The 21,287-nt window shown below is 46.6% G+C and overlaps 2 long non-coding RNA genes across 4 annotated transcripts in view; one reads left to right on the top strand and one right to left on the bottom strand.

Moving 5' to 3' along the window:
* Positions 1-11,307, top strand: part of LOC109451890 (uncharacterized) — a 43,802-nt gene extending 32,495 nt beyond the window's left edge. Inside the window, exons 2-4 of one of the 3 annotated variants that reach the window (XR_012492191.2) lie at positions 1,907-2,148; positions 2,464-2,709; positions 10,999-11,307. This is a non-coding gene — a long non-coding RNA (uncharacterized LOC109451890). Of the gene's footprint in view, positions 1-1,906; positions 2,710-10,998 lie in introns of all 3 variants that reach the window. The other 2 variants (XR_016022983.1, XR_016022982.1) reach the window with 2 other exon arrangements.
* LOC141568899 (uncharacterized) lies at positions 2,436-21,140 on the bottom strand. Its single transcript, XR_012492194.2, has 3 exons — positions 20,850-21,140; positions 20,306-20,362; positions 2,436-2,556 (listed from the first exon to the last, which is right to left on the bottom strand). It is a non-coding gene; the product is annotated as an uncharacterized LOC141568899 (long non-coding RNA).
* Between the last annotated feature and the right edge of the window lie 147 nt (positions 21,141-21,287).

The following is a 21,287-nucleotide window of genomic DNA, read 5'->3' as shown; positions in this document are numbered from 1 at the left end:
ATACATTTTGCAATATTAATTAAGAAGAAAAATAAACATGGGTGAGATGTAGTTTTTATATCTTTTTTGGTCCTAAGTAAAAGGCTGCTGTAGTGGACAAAACGTTGATTGTACATTTTGTAACTATAGTAGCTATCCCCTACGAATAAAGCAATTTGAAAAGCGTGTACACACTCATGTGCCCACATACACACACCCACACACCCAATCCATTCTTGAGGTTGATATATTGGAGTTTCCAGGCATTTCCATAACTAAAAAGATTGATGAAGGGTCCGAAAGACCTAGATCTGGATTTTTTTTGTAGCTCCTTGTATTCAAGTATGGTAAGTTGGCAGGGCACAAATAGGTAGAGAAAGGAAGCAAGGCGTTCTGGGAGCAACTGGGGGTGCGCTGGGGTGGTGGTGGTGGTTGTCACTAAGGGGAGAGTGACGCTCAGCTTGGTTGAGGTTCTTCTCTAGTCACATTGCTTCCCAAGCTCAGAAGTCACGTCCGCTAAGTGTGCTGTACAAATAAAATATTCAAGGTACAGAGATGTCAGGACACGCTCGTAAGAGCTGAATGACCCGTGTCCCCAGAGGATTTTCATCACTGCACATTACCTCTGGGTTATCTTCTATGAACAAGGAAATGCACACATGCTCGGCCCTCTGAAGATCTTTTTATGAGCCGGAGTAGAAAAAAGGTTAAGTCATTGCTGGGCTGCTTGACTTGAAACTATAGGTTGATTACAAGAAAAATGGTTTTCATTTCAATTAACCCAGCCATCTGGACTACTCAGGCCCTAATAGCCAAATGTAAAGAACTGCATTTGGAAGAGATTAATTTACCTTTGTAGTTGAGCAAGGAGGTCACGCAGGTCACTCTTAGGACCTTGCCAACACCAGACCAGCCACTGATGGAGATCTTAACTGGATGTGACAGGTCTGAATGTCACGCTTCCAGATTGCTGCTGGGACACACTTCCTGAAAATCACCTCTGATTTAAAACTTTCCCCTCACAGCCTTGCCATGAAGGCACAGTATCTATAACACCCACCAAAGGAGCTAAAGAAAACATCCATGTGTTATCATGAACATTTCTAGTTCAATTATCAACAAGCGATTCTTCACAGACAAACAAGTGTTTGAAAAATGGCGTCAGTGAGGGGCGCAGATGGGTCAGGCGTGCTGCAGCTTTGAGGTCGGTCACTTCTGTAGGCTGAGAACCCACAGGGCTAGGAACCATCACAAACAAACCCCTTCTCAATTGATGTGGCATAAAAAAGGCAGGTATTGATAGATACAAGTCTAGTGGGGAAGAGGCGGAAAAGTCAAGGGCCTCCGACTTTCTACCCCTTACATTCTGCCTCCCTCCTGGTGACACTTTAAGGTGGTCACACTCAGCCCACGGTGGTGCAGCTCCTTCTTCCTGATGGAACTTGGGGAGTGTGAGGAGACATTTTTTTTTTTTTTAATCTTTCTTTAGACCAAGACTGTCTAAAATTTTTAAAAACTATCACTGTTTTTTTTTTTTTTTTTAATCAGAAGAAAAAGAGAAAGTATAGGGACAACATGAAAAGGTTGTGTTTCCAAAAGTAATTCTTAGAAAACGAAAATATTGCCTAGTTAGTAACAGCTGACAGAACCAACAGGTTTTGTCCTCATTTCTCTGGTTCCTGTTTCTGTCCCATGTGATCTGGGACCTTTTCAGTCCTCAGAAACTGGTTGGCTTAAGCGTCCTGCTTTGATTCAAGTTACGCAGAGCTGGCATTTTCTTGTTCGAATCCGTGTATTCCTCTGTGTGTGTTCTCCGAGGACAGGGTTGTGGTTGAGAGAAAGACGCTTGTTCTTTGTGTATTTACGCAGCATGTATGATTAATAAGGGCACAAACACTTTCTATTTTTCTTCTACTTTCACTGCTAGCTGGATCATTCTTCTGAACAATCTGTCCCCTCCTTCTGGGAATTTCCTATCCAGAATCGAAAGGACTTTGATAACTGCTGAGTGGAGCAGAGTGTCACCTCTCAAGATGTATTCCAGGGACTGCTGATCCCCTGTGAACCAGCATTTCATGTTCCACCTAATAACACCAGCCAGGACTCAAGTTCTTAGGGGAGTACTTTGGGAAATGTTGGAGTGATGCGACATTCTGGGGAACCGCAGCGGTAACACTGACTGAAATTGCCTTGGAATAGTGGAGAGGGTTTCCGAGAGGAGATGACATTTGACCTTGATCCTGAAGGCTTAGAAAGTACTCGGCCAGGAACTCAACTAGAGAAAGAGGCCAATGGCATACCAGTCTAGACTATGTTAAAAGTATGGACAACTCAAAGGACTTGGCATGTTTGGAAAGCTTAGGGACGTCCACTATGGAGGGTACCTGTGAATGAGGGGTGGGAGAGAAGAAGGCAGGAGGAGGATGGACTAGAGCTTGAAATGTCTGTAATACCGTGTTGGATTTCTTCGGTTTGTCCCTCCAGATCACTCTCCACCCTTGTCCACGGTACCCATGGAAGGACATCAATGGGTTCCCTTGCCCTCCAGCTTCCAGTGGATTCACCCAGTGAAGATCCCTGGCAGGAGATTGGAAGAAGGGAGAATAAAAGGGCGGTCAGAGTATTTGCTCCATTGTTTCCTCCCATGATGAATCACCTTGGGTTGGCTGCTTCTCCCAGCTGAAGGTCACTGGCTGCCTAACGTTGGCCAGCTCATCCTTTAAAGACCAGGTAACTTCTGCCTCTCCTCGTCCCTTTGGGTCTACACATGCAGTGTCTTTTGTGATTCCTCTATACCCACACCCCTAACTACTTCCTTTGTAGATAAACCCTTCTCAAATTCTCCTTTTCCAAATGGGCTGTCTACTTCCTGTTGTGGCGCTGACTTATATAAATATGATGTGAAGGCCAGAACACAATGTAGATGAAAGAGAACCCGTGAGAATTTTTAGTAAGGATGTGGTATTACCTGATTTACCTTAGCCAAAATCCATTTGTTTAGGATGGACAGAGTCAATCCTTTGGGGAAATAGGGAAAATAATGATTTGGAAATTATATTAATATAAATGTCTAAGATTTGGCCACAGATCCTTAGTTTCACTGTCTATGACAGTGAACTGTAGCTAGAATTCAAGGGGTCCTTGAAGAAGGATGAGAAAAAAATTACATCTTTATTTTTTCTAACCTCTAATTGAAATTTACATTTTTAAAATTATGAACGTATGCAAAATTATTGGCCACACCTGAGACTTTGTCACTAGTAGAAATGACAGATATTTTCATATCACGCTGCAGTGTTGTAAATACCTCAAAATATTACCTGTGCTCATCATTCCTTCAAAATTATGGTACTAAACCCACCATCAGAAATTGTTATCAGATGTGTTACTAAAGAAACATTATATCACATACAACAATTTTGTTTTCTAAATATTTGGATAACTGCATTTCAATGTATTTTTTAAACATAATCCTATGTAGTTCAAGCTATGCATTTAAACATACAATTCTGAGATCAGAGGCTTCCACAAATTTTCACAGGGGTTCTTGATACACAAATTGTTAAGAAACTCTGTTCATTCACAGATACTAATTCAAGAAAATATAGCATTGGCTGGGTCTCAGGGATATGTTTCCAGAAAAAAAAAAAAATGCCCCAGTTCCTAGAAGGCCTGGATATTTTCTATAGGTGGAATTTTCTGGACCAAATTCTTTGATTTCAATGTGTTGACTATATGTAAATCATCTTAAAATATGACCTGATTCTATTTCTGTCTCTAATTCTTTGTGTGTTTCATAAATGAGTTTCCTATTTAGTGTTGGACTCTCAAATGTTAAGAACAAAACTTGTCATCATTGGCCTCATTTTAATTTTTGTTAAGTAAACTTGGACCAAGTGAGTCACAACTTGGTGTCTCACAAGCCACTTCTGAAATATCCAATGAGAAACTGCCAAGTTTTCAGTTGTTTATTTTGGTTCCAATACACTGTCCATACCCTGGTTGTACATCTCGCCAAATTTCCTCCAATTTATTGCAAAACCAGTTGGCAGGACAATGGGGAAACCTGTTTGAGGCCAATTGTAGGCAACTGATGGTGCCGCCTCTTTCCCCCACCCCCACTTTCCAACTAATCCCTCAAGTTTCTTGCAGATCTAGCCGTTCTTAACAGGATCGTAGCAGCTTGGCATGACCCCAACCATGAAAGAAATACATTATTCCAATCCATACCCCACTCCTCCCCTCCCCTCTGCTTCTTTTCCTGTCTTCAAAACTGACACCCCTCCCCCAACACTTCTCTCAGGATGGAGGATGGTCAACCTGGCACTGCAACATCCAAAATAAATCTTATTTTGAAATGGGTGATTGTGCTCTTATCGATAAAGGAAATGAGAGATTTCAACCTCTTCCCATCAAGGTGTGTCTTTCACAAAGCAGCAAATCTGGAGTAGTTTCTGTGTGGTTGATACAGGTGAGAGGAGCTGTCTTGCAGGGCTTATTGAGATCAAAACGAGGAATTGTCTTTACAGCCTGTTGAAATTCAAAATACTTTTGTATAGATGATGGTGCCTCTCTAACATAGGTCTCAGAGCTCTTCCACCCACCATGTTTCCCCAAAAAGAAGACCAGGTCTTATATTAATTTTTGCTCCAAAAGATTCATTAGGGCTTATGTTCAGGGGATATCCTCCTGAAAAATTATGCTAGGGCTTATTTTCTGGTTAGGTTTTATTTTCGGGGAAACATGGTAATCTCTATAGCTGCTGCATTTTGGGGCCAGGGGAATGAACTGAGCGTATCTGCTTCCATTTATGGTCTGAAGACTGAGAAGGTTATGTGACTTGTTTGAGGTCATTTAGTCAACTAGCATCAAACCTATAGTGAAATTATACCCTTGTATAATTCCTTGTAATTATATCCTTGTATAATACCCTTGTATACCATTTTGAGCTAAGAATATATTGGGTTGATTTCTCAGGGCTGATTTCTTCCTAGACAATAAGCAGAAAGACTCTTTGGATGTTGTATTGGTTAGGGGTACAGGCAGGAACACAGAAACCACATTAGCTATTTCAACAGAGGGAAGTTGACAGAGGGGATTGGTTATGTAAGTGTTGGAAGGCTGAAACAGTAAAGTGGGAACAATGAAGTCACATGGTGGACATCGCTGCCCCATTAAGGCTGAGGGAAGAAGAGACACAAGCCATGGAACCTAAGAGATCAGGGAAGGGCCCTGAGGAGCCACGGCCCAAGCCTCTGAGGAGGTTCTGTATGGCTGTGGTGGCCTCTGAAGAGCTTGGAGGAAGGGCCTATGGAGCCAGAATTCAGATTTCTGAGGAAGGAGGCGTGTTGCCTTGCTGGGGCGTGTGCCTCTGCGAAAGCTCTTGGAGGCTGGCTCTGGGAGATGGAGGCTGACCCAGCTGTTGCTGTGGGGAGGGATGGAGTGCGGCTGCTCGGTGGCACTGGTAAGAACAGCAAGTAAAAAGAAGAGGGGAGTGCATTCTCCCATCACCTGCTTTCAGTCTCTCTCCTGTGCCCCTCCATGCCAGAACCCATTAAGCAGCAGCTGGCGAAGACGGACTATCATTTGCAGAGTGGACTTAGCATCCTAAGCAGGGTACAGGAGGTCTCAGAGCTGGGAGACAATAGCTTACCGCCTCACACAGGTAGAGAGGATGCTTTCAGATTACCAGAGGATACATGGGTCACCTCTAGGGACACTGGGGATTAGGAAGTGGCTGATTGAGTATGAAGTCTGCAGCTCATGGTGGTAGGGCTGACATCTGGAACTCCAGGTTTCTTGGGCTCTTTTCTTATTTGCACAATGTGTTGCTTGGGGCGGAGAGCAGGGTTGGTGAGGGAAGAAGGAGGTTGCAGCAATCAGAGTTGTGGGCGGTGGTGCCAGTGCCCCTGGTCCCGCCATGTGGGGACTGGAAACTCCACAGCACTCAGGGCTGGGCTGAGCCGCAGAGAGGAAATTGACAGACTCTCTGGAGGACCCCACCAATGTCATTTTCATGGGGCACAATCAGCGTGTTGGTCTCGAGAAGCATCTGCACCCACTGACGGCTCAGGTTTCTGGGATTATAAGGAGTAGAGAAAAATCTGGATAATATAAACCTACAGATTTATGATGAGATTCATATGCTCATCAAATAATTATGGAGTGCCGAGCAGACACTGGCCACCATGACGGAATCGGAAAATGACTCAGGTGAAATTAGTCGGTGTGTGTGATAGAGCAATAGAGTCACTTTTTCTTGGACAGAGTGGGAACGGAGTTGAGGGAGAGGTCACTTAACTAGGTGCACGAGGGACAGCTCCAGAGAGGACAGGGGACCTGAGTGCTGACAGAAGGAGGGGCACTCAGTGGGTGGCGAGGAGGGAAGCATCAGCAGGAACTGTAAACATAAAGACATTTTTACAATGAATTAGGGAAGGTCGTGGAGCTGAGTTGTCAGCAGCAGAGCAAGACCAGAACCCAGGGCAGAGGAGAACAGGCAGCTCACAGCTCAAAATGAACCCATCAAATTGATGGCAATAAGGAAAAAAGTAAGTGTCAAAGCAGGGGAATGCAGACGTGTGGGACAGCCCGGTGTCTATGAGAAAGTGGGAGGGGGAGCATGAGAAGCTTAGGGTCTGCATGAGGGCAGCCTCCATCTCTGCTCCCACATGCGCCCAGGCAGCAGCCTCCCCGGCTTGGGTTTCACCTTCTGCTCGCCTCTGATGACAGCACTCATCATGCCTATCCCAGAGAGCAACCAAAGGGGGAGAAAATGCAGAAGACTCAGGCAGCACACTGTTGGGAGAATCGGCTGGCTCTCAGAGAGTTGAGAGGAGGCGGCCACGTGATGGACTCCTGAGGGCGGGTCCGCAGCCCTGGGACTCTGCCTTTTCCTGTGAGCACACTTCCCTGTGGCTTTCCAAGGTGTCCAGAGGGCACGCTGGAACCTTTGTTTGGGGTCTTTCTTCCCCCCATTTGAGAGAGAGGGAGGGACCCTCAGCCTCTGGATAGGCAGCGTGTGATCCGCAGGTGCTGGGAGCTGGCCATTAGCCAGCGGCTTCTAGGACGCTGTCCTGTGTTTGAAGCCACGGCAGCAGCCTTCTGGCAGCCCCCCACCCCCACAGAACCTTTGGCTTCCACCTGACCAGCCTTGACACCCAGTGTCCAAACACCGATGAAATTGATTCTGCTGAGTGTGGGAAAGTCCTAGAGCATCGATTGGTTCCTCCTCTTCACCCCCCAGGCCTTGGTATGAGCACTCTCCCAGAATGCACCTTGCTTGTTTGGTTGCAGGGGGTCAAAGCTCTGATGAAGAATGAGTGGAATTCCACAGGATCTGGCCAGTCTTGATAAATGACAGCAGGGGATGGTGCGGGGCGGGGGGGAAAATCGGGGAAGTGGGGACAACTCATTGGCTTAAAAATCAACCCTGCCTCCCCTGTTCCAACAGCCTGTCTAGCACTTTTACTGCCACCAAAGCCTTGCCATTCTGAATACTATGTGGGAGCTTCAAAAAGTGATCTGCGGAATACGTTTCTTTTTTCAGGTTACAGATATTTTAAAACTATTCTTGAGAGTGTTCTTGTTACCCCAGAGAGAGCTAGAGCCTCCCAAGCAGGACTGGCTGTTATGGTTTGAGGCTTTTCTTTGCTTTGACACTTACTTTTTCCCTTATTGCCATAAATTTGATGGGTTCATTTTGAGCTGTGAGCTGCCCGTTCTCCTCTGCCCTGGGTTCTGGTCTTGCTCTGCTGCTGACAACTCAGCTCCACGACCTTCCCTAATTCATTGTAAAAATGTCTTTATGTTTACAGTGGGTGGTCTTTATGTTCCTTCCAGTTTTGAGTTTTATGTTCTTTAGCTATAAGGTACCTCATCAAGTCTGCAGAATGGACACAGGCAGGTGCGAACTCCAGCTGATGGAGCCTCAAGTGTGATAACACCTGAAGGAAGACAACCTTTTTAGCTACGGGTCTCTTTGATTCCTCTTCAAATTGTTGTGTGTAGGCAGCTATTTACTCTTAATAGCTACCTTATTGATGGTACATGCTGACCAAGATATTATATAACCTTTCTTGGAAATACACCTGAATGTTTAAGAGGATGGAGGTCACCGGCTAACATCACCTTATCTGCTTAACTCTAAACTCTGGAATGTAATGAAAAAGTATCCCATCTGGTCTGTCTTGGAATAGCCATGATTTATAGCTGCTAAACCTGCAAACCAGTGAAGCCCCCTGGCATTCAGTATGACTTGCCTTCATGTGTGCCTTCTTTGCACTTCTCCAGCCCTTTCTGAGGTAGAATCCCTGGCTACAGATGAGGGCACTGGTGGGCTGCTTCTCTGGCTCCAGAGTTGAGCAGGGGAAAGGAAGGTGGCATCGTCCCGATTGGACAAAAGAAAGTCAAATGACACTCAAGAGCCTCCGCACCCACTTCCGTTAATTCCCCACGAAAAAGGCTGGGACTCAGTGATGAACTACTGGGTCCTGTCCAGGCTGTTTTCATCTCCTGAGGCCTTCCCACACCTTTTATGACTGTGTTTTGGAGAAAGAAAACCACCCTTCAAAGGCTTGGCCCGATCAAGTTCCCCCACCGTATGGTCTTATTAGAATGTTTATGATACTCTTTATCTTAGGATTACGATGTTAGCTCTGCCATCGATTGATAAAACATGCTGTAAACTACAACTTACCATTTATTTTCTTTAAAAAATGTGGGAATAAAATATATATGGTTTTAATCATTTTCTACGTCAGTCTCAAAGTAGTCTCCATATCAGTAAAGAATGTTACAGCAGCTCATGTTATTTTCAGACCAGAAACACACTGAATATGTATTCACTGATGTTGGGGCCACACTCTTTGTGATGTTGCTTGTTATGAGAGCATAAGGTATAGTCCAAGGCTGATGGCAGCAAGCAGTATGGATGCATTTTAGCTGTTGCCCGGGTGTCTGTGATGTGTCCTTGTTTGACAAATACGGCCACTACAATTCCTTGGATGATGGTCTTTTTAGAGGAGGGGTAATATGTCTTCAGGTATTAGTATTAAAAGCCTATGGTAAATAACCTATTTCCATGACATATTTTGCCTGTCTGATTGCTAAAGTAATTATGCTCCTAAGACCGGGTCTTCTATTAATTTTTGCTCCAAAAGACGCATTAGAGCTGATGGTCCAGCTAGGTCTTATTTTCGGGGAAACACGCTATGTCACACACACCAACACACATATAAACAAGTAAAATACATAAGGATTTTGGTGATTCTATTGCATATACAATGCTGTGTATTTCCATGGCCCTTACACGTTGGGCACTGTCCCCTAGGAGCACAGAATTCTTCATAAACAGTGTTTAAGGGTCTGGTGGGAAAGCATCACGTGGGCACAGCATAACGATATTCTCAGCAGTTATACAAGAAGGCTGTTTTCAATTTTTCATCATTATAAACAACACTACAATGGGCATCGTTGCCCAATCTCGTCGATTTTGTGAAGATGAAATGCGGGGATCCATGTAGGGTTCCTAATAGAACAGTAATAAACATTCGAGATATTGTCCTTTTCAACTCTCCTCCTCCCCCTCCACCTACTCCTCTGTCTTTAATGCTTGTTTTTTGTTTTTTTTTTGCCCTTCAGAGTAAGAGGCTAGAATTGTAGCCATTTTGTTAAAGCACATACGTGTTTGTCGATATGGGTCACCGGGTGACTTCAGGTTCCTTTTCAGAGCGTTTGTACCAATTTTTCTTTCCCATCGGGTACTGTTATTTGAGGCTGGTTCTTGGTGGGTTTGTGAAGCTGCATTATCCTCAGTCCTAGTCTTAGCTCAAGTTAAAATATAGGAGAGTGGGGAGGAGGGTGAGCTTTGGAGGCGATCGCCACCGAATGGGCAGCTTGTGAGCAGCTTGTGGTGTCAAACCCTCGCCCCCTTCCAGCTTTATCCTGCTGAAACCACCGGAGGGTCAGCCCCACCGTTTCCTGAACCAATCTTGACAAGATGGGGTGTACATTAGGAGTTCCATCTGCTCTATGGGTCTAGAATTAGGTTCCCTGTGGGTGGTGAGACCCACTTTCCTGTCCACCAAACCCACTTTATTCCACGGTTTATTTAGTTCATAAGACTGAACCTTTGCTCCCCAAATCCCTGGCTTATGCTTCACTCCCTCCTTGCCATGGAAACCCTGTCCTAAACACTAGCCTGCCTGGCTGGGGCCTTGAGCCCCTGGCTGGTTCCTACTGAACCCTCTCCCCTGGGAGATGAAGTCTGTTTCCAACTGCATGGGAAGAACACTGCTGTCATTCTGTCATATTGACCTAGAAATTTCTCCTCTCTCTTCCTTCCATGAGAGCCAACCTCCTTGGGCATTTTCAGTATTCTCCGATCAAGGTCAAATTTTCCACTCCTCTTTGGGGTCCTGGCCACCTCTTGTCCCAAAGAACTGGGGCTGGGGCTGCTGTGAGCCCACCGTTCCAGGCATCCTTTCCTCGCCGGCCAGTGTCACCGAGCTTTTAGCCGGCTCTCGGCCAAGCCGGCTCACTAAACAACACCCTGTGGCCTACTTCCGGCTGCTTCATGGCCATGAGGAGAAGCACCAGCTGGCAGGAAACGTGTGAAATGGAGCTGGCTCCTATGGGAATCGCAGGGTCGGGTATTCCCATCCCTTTGGTCCACCTTTCACGTTTGATTGATTTTTTTCGATTGGTTGTTTGCCTGACCTGATCAGAGAGTTTGGGCAGCAGTTTCTGTTGACACTTTATTTCACTTTGGGTAAAGTTTAAACATGACTTATCACAATGCTGACACTTTGGGAAGGCCACGTTTTGCCCCCGCCTGTTCCCACTTTGAGTCACGAGAACATAGGGTGTAAAGGCTTTTTTTTTTGGTGCGTAGCAAGCACGTTTATTGCTTTAAATCTTTTTGGAGACAAGTCTTAGACATTCCAGCTTATAATCACTGCTAGGTGATCTCTTTTGTTCTAGAGTTAAAAACTTTCATATTTATTTCATTTCCCACAGGTGAAAACCATCCATTTCGTGGAGAAACGCCACCGTGGGATGACAAGTCTCAGGACCACAACTTCCATCTGTCTCTTTCTCCAGTGACATGGCAGCAGGGCAGGGGCTGAAGTTGCTCCCGACCTGCTTGAACCTCAAGTCGAGACTGATACAAGCTCTTCAGGGTCCTTTGGTCCAACCTTCCGCTGAATGTGGGAACCCTTCTGACAACATCTCTGCGTGGGAATCACAGGTCTTTGTACCTGTCTAGCATAGTCCAATTTGGGGCTTATTCTCATAATTAAAACATCTTTGTCTTACTGAATAGGGCATTGCTTCCAATCTGTAGTCTTTCCATGTCTGTTCCTGTTCCATACCTACTACGTGCCAGGCACGCTGCGAGGCCCGGGAGACATAAAGTTGGGTACATCCCAGGACTTGCCTTTAAGGGGTTCGGAGGGGAGCAATGGAAATGGTGACAGAGTCCTATATGCGCCAAGTTCCTGGGGGACACAGGTGGGAGAGGGTTTAGTTTTGCTAGGGAAGGTGGGAGAAGGCTTTGCAGATGATGTGACCTCAGAACTGAGCCTGGAGAAGTAGGGTCAGATGTCATGAGGCTGAGAAAGTGGCAGAAGAGAACACTGGGTCACCCATCCCCAAACTAGACTCATCTATTCCAGGGCACGCCTGAACCAGACAGCACTGGGCTGGAGCAGGTCTGTATGGACCCTGAAAGGCAGGGCAAGGGCTCCGAACTTTATTCCGCTGAGAAGAGGAGCCATTAAAGTGAAAAATGTACAGGCGTTAGCAGTATAATTCGCGACCGAACCAGGAGAACCAGGAATTTGGGGGCCGAGGCCATGTTGGAGGCAGGAAGATCACATCGTATGCGTGACCCCTGTACCTAGAGGGTGACTGAGAACGCCGTGCCAAATCCTGCAGTGCCTGGAACACAGTTTTCCTGCTTCCAAAGGAGTCTTCTCTTCTGTGTCACTCAGCTTACCATATACCACATGCTTTCAGGAACCTTTAGCATTCTTATCACCTCTCTTAAAACACAGCGGTTTGTCGGGGCCTCTCTGAAAAATGGTCCCCAGCATCGAACACGTGCACCACAGGATACGCAACCAGGGGCAGACTGTAGCCTCTTTTTAAGTGAACAGGACATTCTTCCTGTCCCAATTCCACGTCCTGTCACTACATCCCTTCATGCTCGGGGGAGCACTGTTTTCCTCCCTAAGGCTCCATGTGTTCACCACCACCACCTATTAAACAGAGCCCATGACCCCTTAAAGGAAAAGCAAATACAAATCAGTTCTGACCGTTCATTTGTTCATGCCACAGGAATTTCTGATATTTACAATGTGTAAGTCCTCTGAACATTGTAACTAAGTACCCACTACACACCAGGCACGCTGCTGGGCCCGTGGGGCGTAATGATGGGTACATTCCAGGATTTGCCTTCAGAGTTCAGTCTAAATATCTAAAAATATCAAAAGATGTCTGAAATCAGTTTTCTACTAACAGGTGACTTACAGTCTAGAAGGCAAGCCATGGCAACCACCCACACTTTCACGCATGTTGTAATAATATAACACGTGGGCTGCACTGAATGCTTTCTCTGTACAGGGATCCTTCTAAGTGCTTGCCATGAATTGACTCAGTCCTCAGAAGGACCACTGTGAGGCCAGTAGATACTCTTACTCTGCCATTTTACAGAGGAGGAAACTGAGGCATAATTGCTCAAGGTCACACCACTAAGAATAAGAAGAACCAGAATTCAAGTGGAAGAATTTTGCCTCCCACGTCTGCACCCTTTACCAGGAGGTTGTCTAATTGCTTGCAAATAGCTAAGATATAAGGTACAAAGAGAGAAAGGCCATTGAAAGAGAAAGGGCAGACTCCTGTGCCTGGAAAAGGTGGCCCGACTGGATGGTTCTTTAAATGACTCATGCCTGGTGTGAGCTTGTCTTGCATGTGTTTTCAGGTATGGTGGGCGGGGGGAGGGAATAACTGCCTTCCCTTGTGTGTCCATCTGCTGCCACCTGTACTTTACAGCAGGAGGGCTCACACCCAACTGGACCTTGGTATTAAGGTGATAATAATGTTTTCTGCTCTTAGCAGATGACAATAAAATATCAGTGGATTATAGTTATAGGACCTTGAAGTTTAGCGTCAATATAGACGGTCATGAAAATTCATTTATGGTATGACAGCCACAGATTAGCAATTTATCTCTCTCCAGATTGCAGGGCGGTTTATTATGTTGCTGGTTTGCCACCTCTTACAGAAAGGACAAGATCATGTGCCAGGCTGCCCTGGTGACTAATAGCCTGGGTTGATTATATGGGATAAATCAATCTCACAGACTTCTTGCGTTGGCTTAATGAGGTTAGATCAGCAAGCGCCAGGCTTGGGAAATAGTTGTTGGTCAACAGCCTCCGAGTGCTGACAGGGGGCCCTGGCAGGGCTGAATGTGGAGTGAATACTCAGCAGTTTGCCTGCAGGTGGGTGGTCAGAATCTGGGGTTTGGTTTGGGAATAGGTTTTCAAGAGGACAAGAGTTCTAAAATATAGCTGAACCTGCAGAGAGCTTTTGCACATGAGATCAGTAACTACATAAACAAAACAAAACCAAAATCAAACCAAAAACGTCTTTTTTCCCCTCACTGGTAGTCCCTGTTATTTCCCCACACAGTGATGGCTTTATTGGGGGGGGGGGGGAGGGAGGTATCGCATAGAAGGGAAAGGGATTGCAGGACACCACAGTGGCTTTTGGGGAAAAGCATCCTGCTTGTCTACGGCTAACATGGGCTGGAGTGTGGGGAGCTGTTTTGGCACAGTTTTTAGTGCTTCCTTAGTTTTTCAAGCTCCCAGGTGTTGCAAGAGCCAGGCTTCCTTGCTTGAGCTGGGGTCATGGCAGGGGAAAGGCATTACAGGTTCCTTCTGCACGCTGTACCCTGGCTTACCTCTAGATGAGCTAGAAGATTCCTCTGAATAGCTCTCAGGCAGTTGCCAAAGGAGACAAACTGAAGACCATCGGGATCTTCCTGTCCTTTGGGTGAATGCTGCTGCCGAAATGTTCCCTGTTCCATTTGCCTCCCTCAGTGGGTGCAGTTACTGAGAATGCCTGCACCAGCGGCTCAAGGAACCACAAGAAGCTGTGTCGAGGGTGCTGGAGCCGAGAGACACAGAGTCAGAGAGAAGGTTCAGGTGATGTCCCCTATTTGGAGTCTCTATTTCAGAGTCGACCATGTCTTGCCTTTCGGAATGCAGCCATAATCCGTAAGGAAATTCTGGATGAGGACCCTCTGGAGCCTTTCCGCCCCAGCTAATGTATTTCATGTTACGTTTCATGTTTCTACTATGTTCTTTTCATGACAAGACTTACCAGAAAACAAACAAACAAAAGGTTTCAGTTGTCATCTCAGAAGACAGAAATTTGTTGACACCTAAGCAGAAAGGGGGTTGCTAAGACATGAGAAAGCACTTCATCACAGGGGCTGCGAAGGTGTATCAGTCAGGGCTGTTATGGTGTGGTAACAAACAGCCCCCACATCTTTTTTAACCTTTTAGTATAAAATGAAATGAGGATACAGAAGTCCACATAAAACGATGATTTACCATATTATTGTAAAGCTAACGTCCTTGTCATCGGAACTCAAGTTAGGAAATGGAGCTTAGACAAGCACCCCAGAAGTCCCTTCACATTCGCTGTCCTTACTCCCCCTCCAAAACTAACCACTTTCCTCACTTTCATAGTAATAACTCCCAAATCGTAATGCATTTAAGCTGCAAAGTTTATTTCCTTATTCACACTGGTAATTCACACGATCACCAGAAAGTGAGGGTATTGATCCCTTGTCATTGTCATCCTTATTCTGGGACCCAGGCTGACAGAACTTTCTAGAATATTGACAGAGTGTGGCAGAGGGAACAGTACTTTCTGGGGAGACTGCAATGGCTCAGCCTGGATGTGCTACACATCACCTTTGTCCACAACTCGGTGGCCAGTGTTGGTCATGAAGCCCCACTGAACAGCAGAGCCCAGGAAATGTAATCCCACCTCGTGCCCAGAAGGGGGAGCTGAGGAGGGAAAAGGAATATTTGGCCAACAGCACTAAAGTCAACCTCAGTTCTGGATTTGGATGCTGGGCCCAAATGCTAGTTCTACCAGTAGCTAGCTGTGTGCTTTGGACAAATCATTTTTTAAATACTTAGTTTACAGAATTCATACAGTTCTTCTGAGAATTAAAGTCATGCTGTAAAGCCTTAGGAGAGTGCCTCGCTATCATAACCTTTACTCGGAGCTTATTATGGACACGGCTTAACCATCCCCTATTCAGGTGAGATGCACAGCTTCCCCTCACTGTCTAAGGCGGGGTGGGGGAAGGGGGAGATGCCTTCAGTGGTCTCAGTACCTCCAACCCCGTGTGTAAACACCAGGTCACACAGCTAGGGACCATTTTCGGAAGCACCCCAGAGTCTGTTTTCTGCTCCGTCACCTACCAGTTTGAGGCTAGCGGTGCGGGCTGGGAAGGAAAGGAGAGACATTCCCACTGAGAGATCCCTTGGGGTTTCCATTTTGTTGTTATTCCTTCAGGATGTTGATCTTTCTCCTTTTCTGGATGACAAGAAAGTGATTCATGTTCAGGGGAGGGATCCCATCCCCTCTCTCACTGACAGCAAAACTGTCAAAAAGCCCATCCCTATAAACACTAACCTGGCAAAGGAGACCGAGGCTACATATGGAAAATCAAAGTAAGGGATCTGGCAGGGAGTCGCAAAGATGGTTTGAATCAGAGGCAGAGACAGCCCATGGATATTGGGGTGGGGGCTTGGGGGCTGTCTGCACCCTCGTGCCAAGATGGCTGGGAACCTGGGCCAGTGAGTTTCCACTCGCTGGGGAGGGCAGGCCCTGTCTGCGCTGGAAGCCAGATCATGGCAGGTCTCTGGTTTAAATTCGGCTCATCGGAGGGTCCTCCGAGCTAATTGGGAAGGAGCCGGGCTGTTTTCTTTCCTGCTTAATAACAAGGGGAATTGCTTACAGCTCTGGACTCTATTAGGGGGGAGTTTGACATTGTTTCATTGGACAGAGGCTCCGGCCAGGGAGCTAATCTCTCACACCTGTTTGGCTTTGTTAAGGGAGGTAAGGGCCCTGGCCTGTTTGCTCTTGGTTATTGCAGAGACTGAGACAAGGGGAAGAAAGGAAGGGACAAGCGAGAGGAGGGGGATTGCCCTCCACACTCCTAATTCTAAACATCGGAGTGCGAAAGACAATACAAATGCCAGCGACAGAGTTCATAGATATGATAATTCACCCATTAGCATCAATTCCCTACATATTTATGAAGCATCGGCTATCGGAAGGCTCTGTCCTGTGCCAGCAGCAAGCAAGACGGCCAGAGCTCCTGCCCTTCGGGAACCGATATGCTGATCGTCCCAAGAAGGAATGGAAATGTCTCTTATGGTTCTAGGAAGCTGGGTCACCAGGGGGAAAGGCTGCCTCTAGGAACTCTGGCTGGCTTCTTGCCTGCGCTTTCTCTTTCACTGGAGAACTTCGAACATTACAGTCCTTTTCACAAGCTGGGGGAACCCTATCCTCCCTCATTAGTGCTCCTGGAATGGTTAATGAAACCTGAAGAGAACACCTGGGGGCAGATATACCCCGGGAAGGGGAGTCCCTCTTCCCGGGGGATGAGCACAGGACAAACCCGGGGCTTTGTGGTTACTAGCCACACTTGTTACATGGCTGCCGGCAAAGGAGCAGTCCATCCATGCCGGAACGAGAAGCTGGCTGAACAGCGAAGGGAGTAGGAAAAAGGTGCTGGCCCTCGTGGACAGAAGAGGGAGGCGTTCTACACAGTGACCAATAGCTCCATGTCTTGACTTGAGGTGTCTGGGTTTGAATCTTAGCCAGGTCCAGCTGCGTGACATGTGGGGTCCACTGCAAAATGAAAATGCGAGGCCTTGACCGGGAGCAGGGAAGTCACGGGCCCACAGCCCAGACCCACAGTGGACATATGACCTTGAAGAGACGGCAACCTTCGTTCCAGGACGTGCTCAGAATCTGGGGTGGGTGGTGGGTGAGAGGCCTCCTCGCTCCCCCAGAGGGGAACGGCTGGGGCCTGTACTTGGCCCTGTCTCTCTTGTGCCTGGGCCAGGCTCCTGCTGGCTGTGGGGAGTAATGACAGAACACGAGCTTTTGCTTGTCTGCAGGACCCAGGTGCTGCCCCAGGGTGGGCCGTGGTCAGGGGCAGGGGTGGCAAAGGAGAGGACGGCCAGACTGGGAGCCTGAGGGATGGGAAGCGTGTGGCTGGGGACCCATCCCAGAGAGGCAGGACCACGTGTGAGCAGAGGCCCCAAGCCCCTGGACGCGCTCCATCTAACTTTACAAAACACAAATTCAAAGATAAAATTATTAAGAATTGTCAGACGAAGGCTGCAGAACATTAAACCCAAGCGTGGCCCCTGCATGCCCAGGAAGCCAGCCCTGAGTCAACCTCACCACTTACGAGCAGTAAAAGCTCGAGGATGTTACTTAACTTCTTTAAGCATCAATTTATCTACGAAGTCCAGATGATGGGAGTGCCGATCTCCAAGGGAGGCTGTGAACCGTTTAAAGTGATGCTCCACTTGAAGTGCTCAGAGCTGTGCTGGCATTTAACAAGCCCACCAGCCGTTACGAGGATTAAAGATTCACCTGCCTGCTTTTCTATGGTGTGATGTACGCTTGGAGCTTTAGTTCCTGCTTCCCAGTTCTACTGAGGGGCCTCCAGTCTTTCATTTTGTGCACTGTGACCAGTGGCAGCAGATGCCAAGGTATCTGGCTGAGCTTCTGGAGGAGACCCACAGGGTAGCACATGGGAACCTCTGCCCCCAGTGCACACGCACACACACCCACACACACGCACGCAGACACACACACTGCCCTCATTAACGTGAAATGCTAATGTGGATTGTTAAAAAGCAGTTCAAGGACACTAGGGTTTCTGGGGAGCACTTTACGGGTCCCCATGAGCAGACTGCCGTTGTAACTGTAATTGGCCAGCCCCCCGCCCTCTATCATAATTCAACGACAGAAACTGGCCTTTTTGTCTGAATTATATTTTGCTGTTTCATGTAGGATTTTGCTTAAAAAAATAAAAAGGTTTCTGTTATTCTAAAAAAAGATAAAGTCTGAAAACCAGTGTTCCAATCAGTGGAGCTATGGGCCGTGGACTCTGCGTAGCTGTCTGCTGTGTTGGTTCTCTGGCCTGGTGGTGGCTGCCCAGAGGCTGCAAGTGACCAACAGATCAAAATGTGGACTCTAGCCTCACTGCCCAAGGAGACAGAGCTAGTGAGTGTGACTGAGGCTGACAACGGGACTTTCAGATTCCCCAGTGCCTTCTTTTCCCACTGCACCACCTCCTTGCTCACACTCCCATCTAAGAAAGATGGAACTTTCCAGAGGAGCTGCCCCGAAGGGGGTATGTGGGGACAGAGCCCCAGAGAGCAGTTTCCAGGCTCTCGGCCTCACGTGGAAAGGTGCTGGCTCGGGTACGATGGCCATCAGCTGTGACTGGTTGGCCATCAGCTGTTACCAGTTAGCCATTGGCCACTGATATAATTGCCATGGCTACACTAGGGGCTTCGTTGGTTGGTCGGCAGAGAAGCAGATGGCACATTGCAATTAGCAAGGGATTGGTCGGTTGGCAGAGAAGCGGATGGCGGATTGCAGATCGTGTGGCTCCTGCTCCCTATGTCTCCAACCCAGCCGTCAGTGAGACTATAGTGGTATGACTCCCCTATCTATGGCTCCGTGGGTGTTCCTTTTTGGCCTCACCATGTCCTGTGTTCTTGTGTGGGGAGCAGGACCAGAGACCCCGCATTACAGGGCATTTTGATCCTCCCTTGAGGAACACAGGACTGGGAATCAGAAGACCTAGATTCTGGTCTTATCTGAGCCACGCTCAGTCACGCGACTTTGGGCAAACACACAAGCCTTTTGAGCCTTAATGGGCTCGTCCACAAAGTGAAAACACCCTCCATCTGGTCTCTATCACAAGGCCCTCCTTCTGGGACTCACAGGATAGAGTTTGTGCAGAAGACCTTTTGGAAACGGGAACAATCAAGGGTGAACTCCTGCCTCCTTTGCCTGTCCTGCGATGGGTCATGCCCTTGGTGGCCCCGATGAAACCCAGGCTTAGGTCCCATCATGTCATTTTGCTACCAGTAGCCTTCTTTCCATGTTTTCTGGTCTGCCTCTATTAAACCAAACCTAAGTGATGAACCCCCCGCCCCCCCACACATATACTTCTACTTGTCATCCTATAAATCATTAAAATTACCCACTTTCGTTACGCGCAGTTATGCTGGTATTGGACAGGGGTGTGCTGATAAATGTTTAACAACCAGCTCTGTAAAAAAGTATTCATGTTTAGACACGCATAAGTTGATAAATCTTGACAAAAAGGATGTGTAGCACTAATTTGCAGGTAATTATAAAATATGCAATACCCTTTATTGGAAATCCTAGGCAGCGAATTTATTCTCGATAAACATTCTGCTGACTGTTCTTTTGCAGTTGATGAGAGGACAGATGCTGGTTGATGTTTTCAGTCTGGTTAAGGGGTTAGATGATACAATGAAGATATACGTTGGAACCTCAGTTCTTAGTGATATAAGTAATTTCCTCACTGAATCAAAGAATAGTTTTTGAATACTGGAAGAATATTTCCTTAAGATAGATAGATAGATAGATAGATAGATAGATAGATAGATAGATAGATAGATATTTTTTTTTTTGGCTGCGCACAATATAACGACTATAGAAGTCATATACTTTTATGTTTAATCTGCATTATTAGCACTTTGTTCATCACTCTCTGAAGTCTAGACAATTACAAAACCATAAATGAAACCCTGACGTGTAGGATTTTTTAGATTTCCACGTCCAACGTCAAGCTAAGCTATAAACGCGACATCATCGCACCCAGAGTCGCGGAGAGATGGGCAGCTGTCACCGTTGTACAATATTTCATTATATAGACACAATAAATGTAAATAACCTCAAAAGCAGGGATAATAGTCAAAACACTATAAAATAGTAAGGAAGTGATAAGCTTATTTACCTTTGTTTCTAGTATAACTTATTTAATTGTAAGTTTATAGAATTTAACTTTTAAGAGGGGCCGTGTTTAACAACTGGCTCGCAAAACTCTCGTAAATGTAACAATCGGCCCCTGTGAGGGGTACGAGCTGGTTCCAGCCACCGCTGTGCGTTTGTTTTTCTCTTCCTTGTGAACCTGGAAATTTTCAATGCTCAACAAGAATCATTTAGTACTTACAGGTACTCGAGGCTGGGGACCCAGTGAGCCCGTCCCTGTTCTCATGGAGCTTACAGTCTGTTTGAAAAAGACATAATCGAAGCAGTGATTTAGAGCAGTTTTCTATGTGTTGTTTTTTGTTTGTTTGTTTTTTAATTACAAGACAGAAAAAATATTGCTTGGGGTTCAAGTGCCAATTTGTCCCGTTCTTCTTTCTCAGTGACCTCCTCGGCCTGCCTCTCTCTGGTGCTGTTCTCCAGTTTTCTGGCTACAAGTTCCTTCTCTTCACAAAGTCTTTGGCCACGGACCATGGAGCTAGGAACCGTGACGTGTGGTGTCCACGCTGGCCTCTGATGTCTGACTATAGGCACGTGGCACCCGCCCCGCTTCCAGGAGAGGTCCTCAAAACGCACTGTGATTTGTTTAGATGGCAGTAGTCCCCCTTCCTTGATCAATAGAACTTATTCTGAGACCTCCACCCACTCCCACGGGCAAGTGCAATTTTTGGACCCCGAGCAGAAATAAACACACTGATTAAAAAAAAAAAGGTTAAATGCCCACTTACCCTTGGTTAAGAGTAAAATAGAGTTCATGTTGAGAGGGCTTCCTCATTTTGCAGAGTCCCTTTAAATCGGGGACTTTCCGTGCAATGGTTAAACCACCTCTGCTCGTGTGAAAGGTGGAGGGCTCTGACAGTATCAGGAATGGAGGGCTGTGTGCGCTTCCGTGAGCGTGCACGTACACACACACACACACACACACACACACACACACACTCTGCACGTAGGAGCACAGATTGTTCATTGACAGGGGCTAGCAGTGAAGTTCTCTGTCATCATTTGTAATAGCTCCTGCAGTGACTTGGAAAACTTTAATTATGTTAGAGCCTCATTTTCAGCTCCTGTTATCTTTTGAACTCCTGGAGGGTGAGGGAATGGGTTACCCTGTAGCCTGGCCTTTTTCTAAAGAGCCTTTGTCTCTCTGCCCAGGTATTAAGTTGGTG

This window comes from Rhinolophus sinicus, chromosome 12 (assembly GCF_057876585.1).
Source record: "Rhinolophus sinicus isolate RSI-liver-muscle chromosome 12, RSI-T2T, whole genome shotgun sequence".
Classification (NCBI taxonomy): Eukaryota; Metazoa; Chordata; class Mammalia; order Chiroptera; family Rhinolophidae; genus Rhinolophus; species Rhinolophus sinicus.
The sequence above is the reverse complement of the archived record's forward strand: the minus strand, read 5'-3'. Positions and strand labels throughout refer to the sequence as shown.